At 36.7% G+C, this 12686-nt stretch overlaps 1 protein-coding gene across 7 annotated transcripts in view; it reads right to left on the reverse strand.

Moving 5' to 3' along the window:
• Positions 1-12686, reverse strand: part of LOC109112923 (SAM and SH3 domain-containing protein 1-like) — a 212756-nt gene that overhangs the window by 57934 nt on the left and 142136 nt on the right. The window contains exon 1 of one of the 7 annotated variants that reach the window (XM_042777882.1): positions 4329-4435. The exons of the other annotated variants lie outside the window; for them this stretch is intronic. The gene's annotated coding sequence lies outside the window, so the exon portion shown is untranslated. Of the gene's footprint in view, positions 1-4328; positions 4436-12686 lie in introns of those variants that run through there. 7 annotated transcript variants of the gene reach the window in all.

A 12686-nucleotide genomic window follows, 5' to 3' on the forward strand; every position in this document is an offset into this window, starting at 1 on the left:
CAACAGACAGATAGATAGATAGATAGATAGATAGGTAGATAGATAGATAGATAGATAGATAGATGACAGGTAGGTAGGAAATTTAAAGATGACAGACAGACAGACAGACAGACAGCTAGATAAATGGCAGGACTGTCAGAAAATGTGGCAGGCAGGCAGGCAGGGCGGTCTCTGTTGGCATCACTGAGATTAAGCACGGACCATTTAGAAAGCAAACCAGGCCAGACCAGACCAGACCAGACCAGATATAAACCAGACACAGCAGTGATGTGCATATACTCACAAACACATATGCAAACACAGAGTGTGGAAAAGAATTAAATGAGTCCAGAATCAGAGCTGAAGAATTAAACATCTGCTAACAATATGAACCTGACATTATGGCATTCTCAATTTGTACAATGATGCCAATAATAAGTAACAATTATAATGTTTCCTATTAAATCAACATCAAATGCAAAATGTAAATGATGCACAATAAATGGCGTGACAGAATCGCTGTTTGGACATTTATTGGGAGTTTATTTTTTCATCCAATGTTTGTTTTCAGTTCTGATTTTAGTTTTTTTCATTCATATTAGCTACACATTCAGTGGCACTCTCCTGTAAGACATTGCAATTACAGTTATATGACAGTAACTACAATGTCTGCAAATTCATTAAACCCATAGAATATAATGATATTATGACAAATATGAGAAATTTGTTATGGTGGTATATTTGGTCTCCACATTTTAAGTATTTAGGGAATAGTGGCATCTCACATAACACCATAGACATTGCTCTCTTTATCCACAATCCACATACATTTTTAAACAATATAAAGTATCAAACATATGCAAACAAATAGCCTATTCTGATATCAGATAGTCCAAGTATTGTTATGCTATATATATATACACACACACACACACACACACACACACACTCAGTAAACTGTAACCGCTGAACTGACAAATGCTGTGTCCTCATTGTACTTTTATCACCAAATCTGTTGAAATGAAGTTAGATAACCTAGCACAACATATTTTATTCTGTCCACCCCCACAGTTTGTGCATGATGAAACTGTGTGTGTGTGTTGAAGTACTGGTACAGGCCTGTGTGCTTGACTGCCACTACATGACACTACTGTGGCATGAGCTCATTACTGAACAGCATTTCTGTCAGTGAATAAAACAAAAGCCAGTCCTGTCTCTCATTCAAAAACAACACATAAGTTATTGTATGTACACACATTGCATGAAGTCACACATACACACCCTTACATGCACAATTTCATGGCTCTGTGGTGTGCCACCGCTACAGAACAGAAACACCCATGTACATCACTGATGTGGAATGAAGTGATATGACTGGCTTACAGTCCAATGACACACTCCAGAAGATACTCTCACTGTACTAAAGTGCAGATAACTATCACAAATATGTCACCAAAGAATCCCTGCAACATAGACACACTAGGACATTTCTAAGATAATGTGGTTCACTGCTGTTTCATTTTTTTTTTTAAGCCTTTGGTTTGGATGAGGTCACCACACATCTGGAGTATGACACAGTTTTGAAACCTCATTCAGCAAACGAAAGCTTCTCTCTCCCACTGAGCACTCAAGAAACACACTCAATCTCGATTCTCTCTCCACAAACACATTTACTAAGATATTTACATAGGGACATACCATAATGTTTAATCTTAATATTAAATTAATCAAAAGTCTATAATTACCCCTTTAAACTGTAATCCCTACAAAACATTTTTGAGAAGAAGCAAAAGCAAACATATATTCATATACATACTCCACTCCACTCAAACGTTTGAGGTCGGGAAGAATTTTTGTTTTTGAAAAGCTGTTTATGTTCACCAAGGCTGCATATGTTTGATGAATAATACAGTAAAAAACAGTAACATAATATAGAAAATATCTGACATAATATTACAAATTAAAATAGCTATTTTCTATTTTAAAATTAGTTAAAATGCAATTGCCACATTTGATCAATTTAATGCATCCTTGCTGAACAGAAGTATTAATTTGCCAAAAAAAAAAACTTTTTAAAAAGGAGGTTTTGGGAAATTTTGTCAGGTTAAGCTCACTTTTGGGTAAAACTTGCCCAAAATACGTGCAAGTAGATACATAAACACACACACTTTACCCAAAAATACCATCCCTAAAATAAGTTATGTCTACAGCAGAGGAGGATGGGAGGCTTGATTATATGCTGTCTGCGACACACTCCTGTATTATTGGAAATTACATCATCGGGGTGATGTTTGGGTTAAAACACAATATCTACAATGTGTAATTTCCGACTAAATTTATGAAAATAACTACAGAAATGTTGGAAACCCATGCAAGAGTCAGCAAAAGTAGCTGTTAGCAGGTTGCTATGTGGTTGCTAGGGTGTTCTGGGTAGTTGCTATGTGGTTTCTTGCCCAAGAAGAGTGCAGCCCCAAAGTATTTTTGGGTCTATATAAGGCTTAGATCTCTACTTCAAAGTTTTTTGCTGGAGCTGTTGTGGAAAAAATTGTAAGTCGGATGATTTAGAAAAGTAATAGCACACCTCTTCTCAACAAGCCACAAGATTTGAGGTATCTTTTATGTCAGAAACATTGTGGGACGAGTTCCGGACTAAATTGCAATACATAGGATTAGAGGTTAGTCCAAATCCCTAACCGTAAGTATAGGAAATAATAATAGTGATGCTTGCTTTAGCAAAGCCCACTAATAAACATCCATGCACATGGCAGAGAACAGGCTGTCTGTGTGTATTACGACGGCTCTGAAGACACAGGTACAGGTAATCAGTAATGCAAACACAGATGTGCTTCTCCCTTAGGCCATGTGCACATGTCCCTGCATACAGAACAATAAATCCCAACATATTCAAAAGAGGAGACTTCACAATAGACCATAGCAGGGAACAGCCGGCGAGCAGGTACTGGCTACAATTGTCATGGCAACAAAACTCAGATCAGGACGGGATGCCAGTTATGGTTATTTCACTGATGAAACTACCAGCGGTTGAGACAAATCACTGTCATTTTCTCTTTCTCTCAACTCGTAGTTTGTGGAGTGTGTCTAATTTTTGCAAATTATTTGATTCCTCTCTCCCTCCTTAAGTCTCTCCTTTCTATTTTCATCCTGAATTGATCCAGATGCTGTTGGACGTCTTCCAGACAGGAAGTCAAACACAAGGGGCTTTGTATATGTGTATATGTGTGTCTGAATGCTTGTTAGTGAAATTTCATTGTCAGTGCAAAAGCTGTCATCACAGCACAAACATAACTCATTGTCTAACTTCCTTTCCTGTTTGAATCCAAACTGCTGGGTTATCGTGTGTGGCTATACATGAGTGGGTGTCTCACAACTTCATTGTGTCCATTCCTGTGCCTTTGCTTCTGCTAGATGTTGCTGGGTGTCAACAGTGCAAATCAGATTCACATTTGTAGGGTGCTTACGTCTACACTCAATAGCTCTGCTTCCGTCCAAAGTTGCGAATTTAACTTTTACACAAAAAACACATAAAACATTTGTGAATAAAGCACTGTTTCCATCCAATGAGTCAAAGAGAACAAAATCATCAATTCCGGATAAACTTGCACTAAATATGATTAAAAAGGTAGGAGAAGCCTGAGAAGTTTGTCTTGCCTGACAAACATCCATATATCTCATTCTTTCTCTTTCATTCATACAGTACTGTTCAAAAGTTTGGGGGTTGGGAAGATTTTTTAATGTTTTTAAATAAATATCTAATGCTCACCAAGGCTGCCTTTATTTAATCAAAAATACTGCAAATACAATAATATTGTGAAATATTATTACAACATATGTTATGAAATATTATAACTTAATATATATATATATATTAATTCCCCCATAGACTTCCACTGTACATGTAACGTAACTGTCAGCATTACTTTTTTTGTTGATTTATTTTAATTTTTTTCAACTGAAGAATATACATTGAAATTTTCTGTGGTAGTTGACAACATGACACAGATACTGTTTAAAAGAGCAGCCACAGGCTAATGAGAGAAAGAGATCACTACATCACTAAACAATATCATTTTGTACTGCACTCAGTACAATATCCACTTAGACAAAATGCTAACAAACTGAAATACACTGCATGACATGCGAGAGCAAATCTCTCAAACTTTCTATGACTCTTTATCATTTCCCAAACTATGTATGTTAGCAGCCTATTATTATATCTGCCAGAGTGCTACAACTTTACTTTGAGTGAATCCCTTGAGAATATTCAAACATTAATATTCAACACAATTACAGGCTATAAAAGTTTCCACTGGAGTTTAAGAAGGACTCACCGCTATAATAGAGATCGGTGCTTTAATGTCACTCAGAATAGACAGGTCCCCCTCCTTCTTTCTTTGTCTTTCTTTATTTCTTTTTCTGTTCTATTGCTCTCTAAACTTCCCTCCTCTTTTCCAAGTTCCCTCCTCTCTCAGTACAGCTTCTTCCACGCCTGCTTTCTCTCTCTCTCTCTCTCTCAGGACGATGGGGAATTAGAACAATGCATGGAAGGAGAGGGGAGCTGAAATCAGGATAACTATACATAAATCCCCACAGAATCATCATCTCAGGTTATAAACATCAACATGTTCTACACACAACACAGTTTTCAGCCGCAATGCATCTTAAAGTGACGATAAATATGCACACACACACACACACACACACACACACACACACACACACACACACACACACACACACACACACACACACACACACACACATATAGACCACAGCTGTGGTCCCAGTGGAGAGAGTGGAGCAGCGAAAAATCTCTGGCTGAAGTGGAGAGTAAATGGGTTCAGTTGGGCTCTTTGCTGATTGGCTCCAGTGGGATGACTGGCGTTTCCTGTTACTGTTAACCACTGCCAGCATCCTCCCTCAAACTTTAGAACACAGCCCAAAGGCATACACACACACACACACACACATACACACACACACACACACACACACACACACACACACACACACACACACACACTTTCTTTCTCTTTCTCACTGAAGAACTCTCATGTATACATGACCCACATACAGAGAAGGGGAAGAGTGAAGGAAACTATGATATTTCATGCTGGAAAACCAGCAGTTGCTGGAGTGAGTCAGAGTACAGTCTATTCAATAAAAAGGAGTAAAAGAGGGAAATAAATAAATAAACATTAAAAAAGGGAAAATCAAGCTATTTCACTCCCCATAATTAGTAGTAAGGTATGTATAACTATTACTATTGCTCATATGTAAGAATAGGGATTTTTCAAAATCTCTAAGTGTTACTATTAGACATTCAAATCATGTAGTTGAATTTTCTGAACAAATAGACATACAATGTTCTCTGGCAGATGTGTTAACAAGTTGACAAATGCAATAGACTTGCATTGAAGGAGGGACCTGAGAATATGTCTGTATGAACAATATGTCTTGTTGAGGGTCAAATAGACCAGACAGCTGATTGGTGGGTATTTCAAGAATTTCAGATAATATGAGAAAATAACTGTCTATTTAGGAAACTGCCATTTAGGAAACAACATAAAATGTACAAAGTGAGGTGAAATGTTCCAATAATGGCCCAATTGACAGAATGAGTGTATTTGTAAAAGTACTTCAATCACATCTTCTCTTCTTTTTACTGAAGCACATTTGCTTCTCCTGGATGATTTGAAGAAGCTCCAATGAAACAGTAAGAAAAAAGTAAATGTTTTGTGTAATTGCAGGGAAAGAGAACAGCGGTTTTGAGTAATCGAGCCAAGAGAAAAATTTGCTCTTTCAAGGAATGCTGAGAGTCATCCCATGAATTATGGGTAATAATAGCATTTCTGTGCTCTAGTTTAGATTTAAACCTATGTTCCAGTCTGGTATTAAGATGCTCTCCAGTCAATTCTGGCTCCTCTATGTCTACAGATCCAAATATCTCCAACAAAAACAATACTGACATCAGCATCTAACCTGATTTTTAGTGCTGTTGAACTAGAAGTTGGACAATGTACAGCCCGAGTGGTCACAATAAGCTAGTCCAATCAAATCAATCCAAACTAAATATCTGTCATGGTGCTAAATAACACTGATTAGATATAGAAGCACATGAATACAGATCATACAATGACATGCAATACTATATGACCAGTGAAAATGATGGCTATTTTAGTGCACATGCAGGCACAAAAAAAAATCATTCTATTGTTTAACCCTACAAACTTGAAAAAAAAAAATTCTTATAAATGAAAATTACATAAGTCTGTTATCAAACGTCTCCAAACTATTGCTAAGGTTGCACACACATACACGTTGAAGCTCAAAGTGTATTCATTCAACACCCCTGTGCTTCCAGTCCTTATTTGAACAAAAGCGCTCATCAAATTTAAACAAGTTTCTGTCCTATTTAATGCAATTTATATGTAAATGTGTGTGTGTGTGTGTTTGATCAGAAGACTGTGACTAGGTTAGGTCTGACAAACTGTGTGCATGTGTGTATGGTAATTGTGTTCATTTTCCAGTGTGTACCTAAGTGTCTATGTGAGGGATATGTAAACACTGATGTTAATGTATGCATGTGTGAGTTCCCTGACCGAACCAACACAGTCCTCTCCACTCGTACGATCTCTCTTTAATGACAAGCACTGATTGGCTTTTGTGCCTGACACCAGGAGTGGTGCTGATGACTGAAAGAAGGAAAGCGAAAGAGAGATGTAGCACTAGGTGGCAGCAGAGTATTATGAAAATCAGGACACTAAGCGAAATGAATAACTCAACACATGCATCCTAATCCTAATATCACTCTGATCATGACATCAAACCAGTACTCAGACATTTCCTAAAGCTGCTTCTTACTGCACTGTCATATATTATCAAGTGAATACATTACATAAACATATGCATGCTGATGACAGAGTTTATGGATCATTTGTGTACCAAATTCTTGTAAATAATGATAAATGAAATGAACAAATTCTTTTGCAAATTTAACTGAACACATACCAATCAATTACAAATCAATTTCCTGCTGCTGATATTTCAGCCATCCTTACAATGTAACCTTTTTAGGCATGACGTGACAAGCATCCAGTGAAGAGCAATTAGTTTGATCACACAAAAGTGCTGCGTGAAAGTGACACAATCACAGATAATCAGAAGATCAGTTTGATGTTTAATGCACGGTTCTAAGGAACAGGGTATTGGACTAACAAAGATTTTCGGTGCAATGTTGTACAATGTCTTTTGTAATTTAGGCACACAGTATTTAAAGTGACAGTTCACCCAAAAATGACCCTTTTGTCATCATTTATTCACCCTCATGTTGTTTTGTGAAACAGAAGAGAAAATATTTGAAGAATGCTTGAAACCAAACAGCTTTGGTTACCACTGACTTTCGTTGCATGGATAAAAAAGGTCACCGAGACATTTCTCAAAATATCTTCAAAAGAAAAAAAAAGTCATACAGGTTTGTTAAAACAGAATTTTTATTTTTGGGTGAACAATACTTGGAAAAAACAAAGAAACAAGGAAAACAGAACACTAATACTTTTAAAATGTAATTTGTTTCACACCAGTATCAAAAAGTTTTTTTTCTGCAGCTGCGCTGTATGGTTGGTGTGTTTTATTTGTGATAAAAGGTTAATATGTTTTGTTTCAGCGCATCCTTGTGGCGCGAATGATACAGAAGAGCATATGCAGCATATGGTGATATGGAGTGACAAAGAGGAGACTGTTGACAAAGGAATTGTTGAATAAAGTCATTATTTTTGTTTTCTTCGCTTACAAAAAGTGTTCCCGTCACTTCATATAACCCAGATCGCACATCTGATGGCAGATGGAGTATTCTGACGACGACTTTCATACCTTTTATGGACCTTGACACTGTTATTTACTTCTCATCTTATGGGACAGTAACAGGCCTCCCGGTTTTCATCCAAAATATCTTAAATTGTGTTCCGAAGGTGAACAAAGGTTTTACGGGTTTGGAACGACATGGGGGTGAGCGATTAATGAAAAAAATTTCATTTTGGGGTGGAGTATCCCTTTAAGAGTACATAAAATATAATACTTATAAATGTTAAATGACCTTGTACTGTGTCAGCTACCCATGTGATGAACTCTGTGGGGTTGAACTGAATGCTTCAGCCTCTTTGATCTCAGACAGCGTTAGAGACAGAGCAAGATAATATGAGATAAAGTGAGAGAGACTGCGGAAGAAGTATTGTCATCTGTCTTTACCTGTCTGTGATTACCAGAAGCAGGCCGACAGGGGAGATCTCTAGAGGGATGAGACGATGGATATAGGAAGAATTGTGCAGTAAAGGGTGAGAGTCAGGGGAAGAATAAAAGACTGGAATGAAGTGAGCGATGCTTTAGAGATGTTTAGAGAGAGAGACTCTCTTGAGGATGAGTGTGAATGGTCTATCAGTCAGACTGGAGGCAGCCGGAGGAAGAGAGAGAACATATGAGTTAAACTTAAACTTAAAGTGTCTGGGTGAACCCCAATTGTATTAACTGGCCAATATACTTTAGAATGCAAGAATAAGATCACCCTAAACCATAGTACAGTCAAAATAGTATGCTAAAGACGTCCAGATGACATACTCTATAAGCAGGAGTTTGTGACAGTTATACTTTGAATCTGTCAGTTGTAGAAAAGAATGAATATGAGACTGAAACCATTTTGAAGCTGGAGTGCATTTTTTATATGAAAATATTCTACTGTTCAAAAGTTTGGGGTCACAATGTTTTTTTAAAAAAAAATTTTTATAAAGAAATTAATACTTTTATGCATTAAATTGATCAAAAAAGGCAGTAAAGACATTATGATAAAGTTTCCTTTTTCAAATAATCCTGTTCTTTTGAACCTTAATAATAAGAAACGTTTCTCAGGCACAAAATTAGCATTTTATTATTATTGAAGGATCACATGAGACTGAAGTCTGGAGTAATGGCTGCTGAAAATTCAGCTTTGCCATCACAGGAATAAATTAGATTTTAAAATATATTCAAATAGAAAGCAGTTATTTTTAATTCTAAAAATATTTTTTTGCAATATTACTGTTTTACTGTATTTTTAATCATGTAAATGCAGCCTTGGTGAGCATAACATTAAAAACCTCAACCCTCTGAACAGTACTGCATTTTCTACTAACTTAATATACAGAGACAATTATAAATAAACCAATCATGATCTTGTATCAAATCATGTGTTTGAGCAACACCACCAAACCAACACAACAATAATGGCTTCACCAATGTTGTGCTGCTTTTGGGTCTGGGCTATCTGTTTAGCCGACCAATGAAAGATGGAGGGTCTTGCCTGGGTACGGGGTTTCAAAACTGTATATCACTTTCTTACTATAAACTCAGTGACCTTTTAATTTGAAAAAAAGTAAAAGGTCAAAAATCTTAGAAAGACAGAAAGAGAAAAAGAATAAAAGTGATTCCAGATTTTATGACTCCACCTTAAAGAAATCAGAGCTACAGTATGAGCAAACACACACACACACACACACACACACACACACACACACACACACATTCATCAATCTTATCTAGGTCCTTGAACGTGACAGTTTTGTCAAAACCCAATTTTGAGTTGGATGATAAAAATAAATTCCATCAAATGAGTGTGGGAATGTGTGTGTGTGTGAAGAGTAGCTCAGCCTGTAATTGTAGGTGTTGTGTGTGTGCGTGTAATAAAATATAGATGCCGTTGTTCAGCGGTGGGCTGTTCTCCATGAGTGATTTTAATTACAGATGGACGGGATAAACTGGCCTAAAAGACTGGACTCTGGTGCACGCACACACCACTAGCCAGCATGATGATGGATGACATGACATTAAAACGAGATGGGGCTAAAGCCTCTTTCAGGGTGAAAAAAAATGAATGGTAAGGTAAGCCTTAGGTTAAGAAAATAAAAAAGAAAACAATACCAAATAGAATTATGTTCCCCCTCACCATATAAAGGCATGAGGGTGTGTTCATGTTGGGTTTCTCTCCTAATTAATGAAAATTCATTTTGAAAACGTTTTATAATAAAGCCTCAAGCAACTCAGTGGCCCAAAAAATGACAGCCCTGTGAGTGGTAAAACAATTAGGCTGACAGTGAAATGAGACTGTATTTCAGAAGCACTTCATTTAAATCAAGTGTAGTCTATGGCCTACGACTCACACAATGCATTGTGTCAGCAATTCTTAATGTACAAGGATATTACCCATCATAACTGTGGCCTTATTATAGTTGCCCAGGAAAAGCAGTGGATTCAGATATGCAAAGAGAATGTATTTTCTTTTGTTTTCCTAACAAAATATGGTTTTAAGTTGTTCAAAAGTGACAGCATAAGTGACTGTATGCTGTATAAAAAAACACAACTTTCATGAGAGTTTATCTATTTCTCTTCATAAACAGACACAACAACAACAAACAACAAAAAAAAATTTCCTAATCATAGAAACAGTGTTTGTTTGTGTGTATGTCAGAGCTTGTTTTTCTGAGCCCCTGTGGACACACACACACACACACACACACACACACACACACACACGCACACACACACCTTGTTTTTTGGCCATAAGGAAATCCAGTGAACCACTATCTTCCAGTCATCATTCCAATTTACAAAGGTCAAATGCATTTCAGAACACGTTGCATTAAAAATGTGTAATCCAAGCCAAAGTATGAATGCATCTTCAAAAGAAGTACAAAATATAATAGATATCACACAAAACCAGTACACTACTTTTCAAAACTTTGGGTTCAGCAAGTTATTTTTTTGTTGGTATTTTGTATTTTATTTATATACATATTTATTTATTTTTTGTATTTGTGACCAGTGGGGTGGGGCCGAGAGCTGTGGGAACGGAGCGAGGCCGGTGGAGTTAATGATAATGCACGATACTTGCACCACTCACTGGTCTCGAGTCCCACGGAGGAGCTCCGCAAGGATAAAAGGAGGAGTGATGACAGTGTTGGAAGGGAGAGGACCAGGCCTGGACTTTATTTTGTGTTTTGGTTCTTTTTTTGCGTGGCTGTCATCCGTGAGGGGCTGTCGCGCTATTTTGTGTTTGTTTATTTTATTATTAAATTATGTTTGAATGTTCACCGGTTCCTGCCTCCTTGAATGTTTCCACAAAAAGCAGCAAAGCTGTTTTCAACAATGATAATAAGAAATTTTTCTTGAACTCCAAATCAGCATATTAGAATGGTTTTTGATAGATCATGTGACACTGGACTGGACTGAAAATTCAGCTTTATCTTCACAGGAATATTTTCTTTTTTTCTTTTCTTTTCTTATCTTTTCTTTTCTTTTCTTTTCTTTATATAGTGCTTTATAAAATATGGATTGTGTCAAAGCAGCTTTATAGTGTCAAACAAGAAAATAGTTTGTCAATAATCCAAGAGGACAATAACAAAGAGTATTTTTTTTTTTTTTTCAGCTAAAGTCTGGCTTTTTCAAACTGCATCCTGCTCTAACCCATCTTTAGTACAACACAAACACCTGTAATGAGGAAATTAAGTAAAACCGGGATAATCATCATGCTCTTGTAGATTTATCCTCAAGTGACAGCCTATTAATGTAGCATTCACAAGCCCATTAATCTTGATTTAGAGAGGCAGACAGAAGTCACTGGCTCCCCGCTGACTACATTATGTTTGTTTCATGTCTGCCTGAGTGATTATTTTAAACACTGCACCCTGTAATAATGTGACTGTAGGGAAGCATGTCGTAATGTGGAGACGGTCACAATGCTTTCAGTTGAAGGTCAAGGCTCTGCAAGAAATGTTCCATAAAAACAAATCAGTCCACATTTATCTGCCTCATTCCTTAATGGTTTTCAGACATATGTACAAAGACACAAACAATACACATAAAATACATTCGACAACAGCAAGACAAGTTTGTTTACCATTAACCATTAGGACTGGATGGGCAGGCAAACTCGTGAAATGAAAACCATGTGTGTTCTAAAATCAGCTCAAAATATCAAACACGTTTGATATCCTCCCACTAGATAGATTCATAGTCAGAAAAGTGTATTTTAGTGTATTCCAGCCTTAAAATGATTTTATGCTCTAATTTTGGGTTTAAATTCCAATCATTAGAATTCTAGAGAAAGGATTTTAAAATGGTGAAACATGTTAAATGGAGCATGAAACATCAAATACATTTGATGCATCATACATTTAAATGTGACCACCATGCAAAATCATGATATTTACAAAAATCAACTTAAAGGGCAACAAATCACTGTCATCAAATAATTGGTAGGCATTATTCTTTGGAGTTGCAGAATGAAATTCAGGGTGAAATATCACATTAAACATCACAAATAGCAAACACAATTTTCAGTAACAATAGTCTTTTGTTGGGGCTCCAATTATAGTGTTGGTGTGCATGCATGTGTGTGTGTGTCCATTCAACACGACCAACACTGAGGCACTGATTGATATTTAAATTACCCACTATGCTTTTCTCACAGCTCCTGTTAACACAGACACTGTACATACTTTACTTCTGACCTCTCTCTCACCAAACAGAAGCTCTTCAATCCTTCAATTCAACCAAAATACTTATATATACAGTATACTTCAACAAGCACTCCATATTATACTTCAGATGCAACGAGTGAGCCTTTAAATGAGTGAGTCCTCTATGAACAAATGCAAATGGTG

This window comes from Cyprinus carpio, chromosome A20, assembly GCF_018340385.1.
Source record: "Cyprinus carpio isolate SPL01 chromosome A20, ASM1834038v1, whole genome shotgun sequence".
In the NCBI taxonomy this organism is placed as follows: domain Eukaryota; kingdom Metazoa; phylum Chordata; class Actinopteri; order Cypriniformes; family Cyprinidae; genus Cyprinus; species Cyprinus carpio.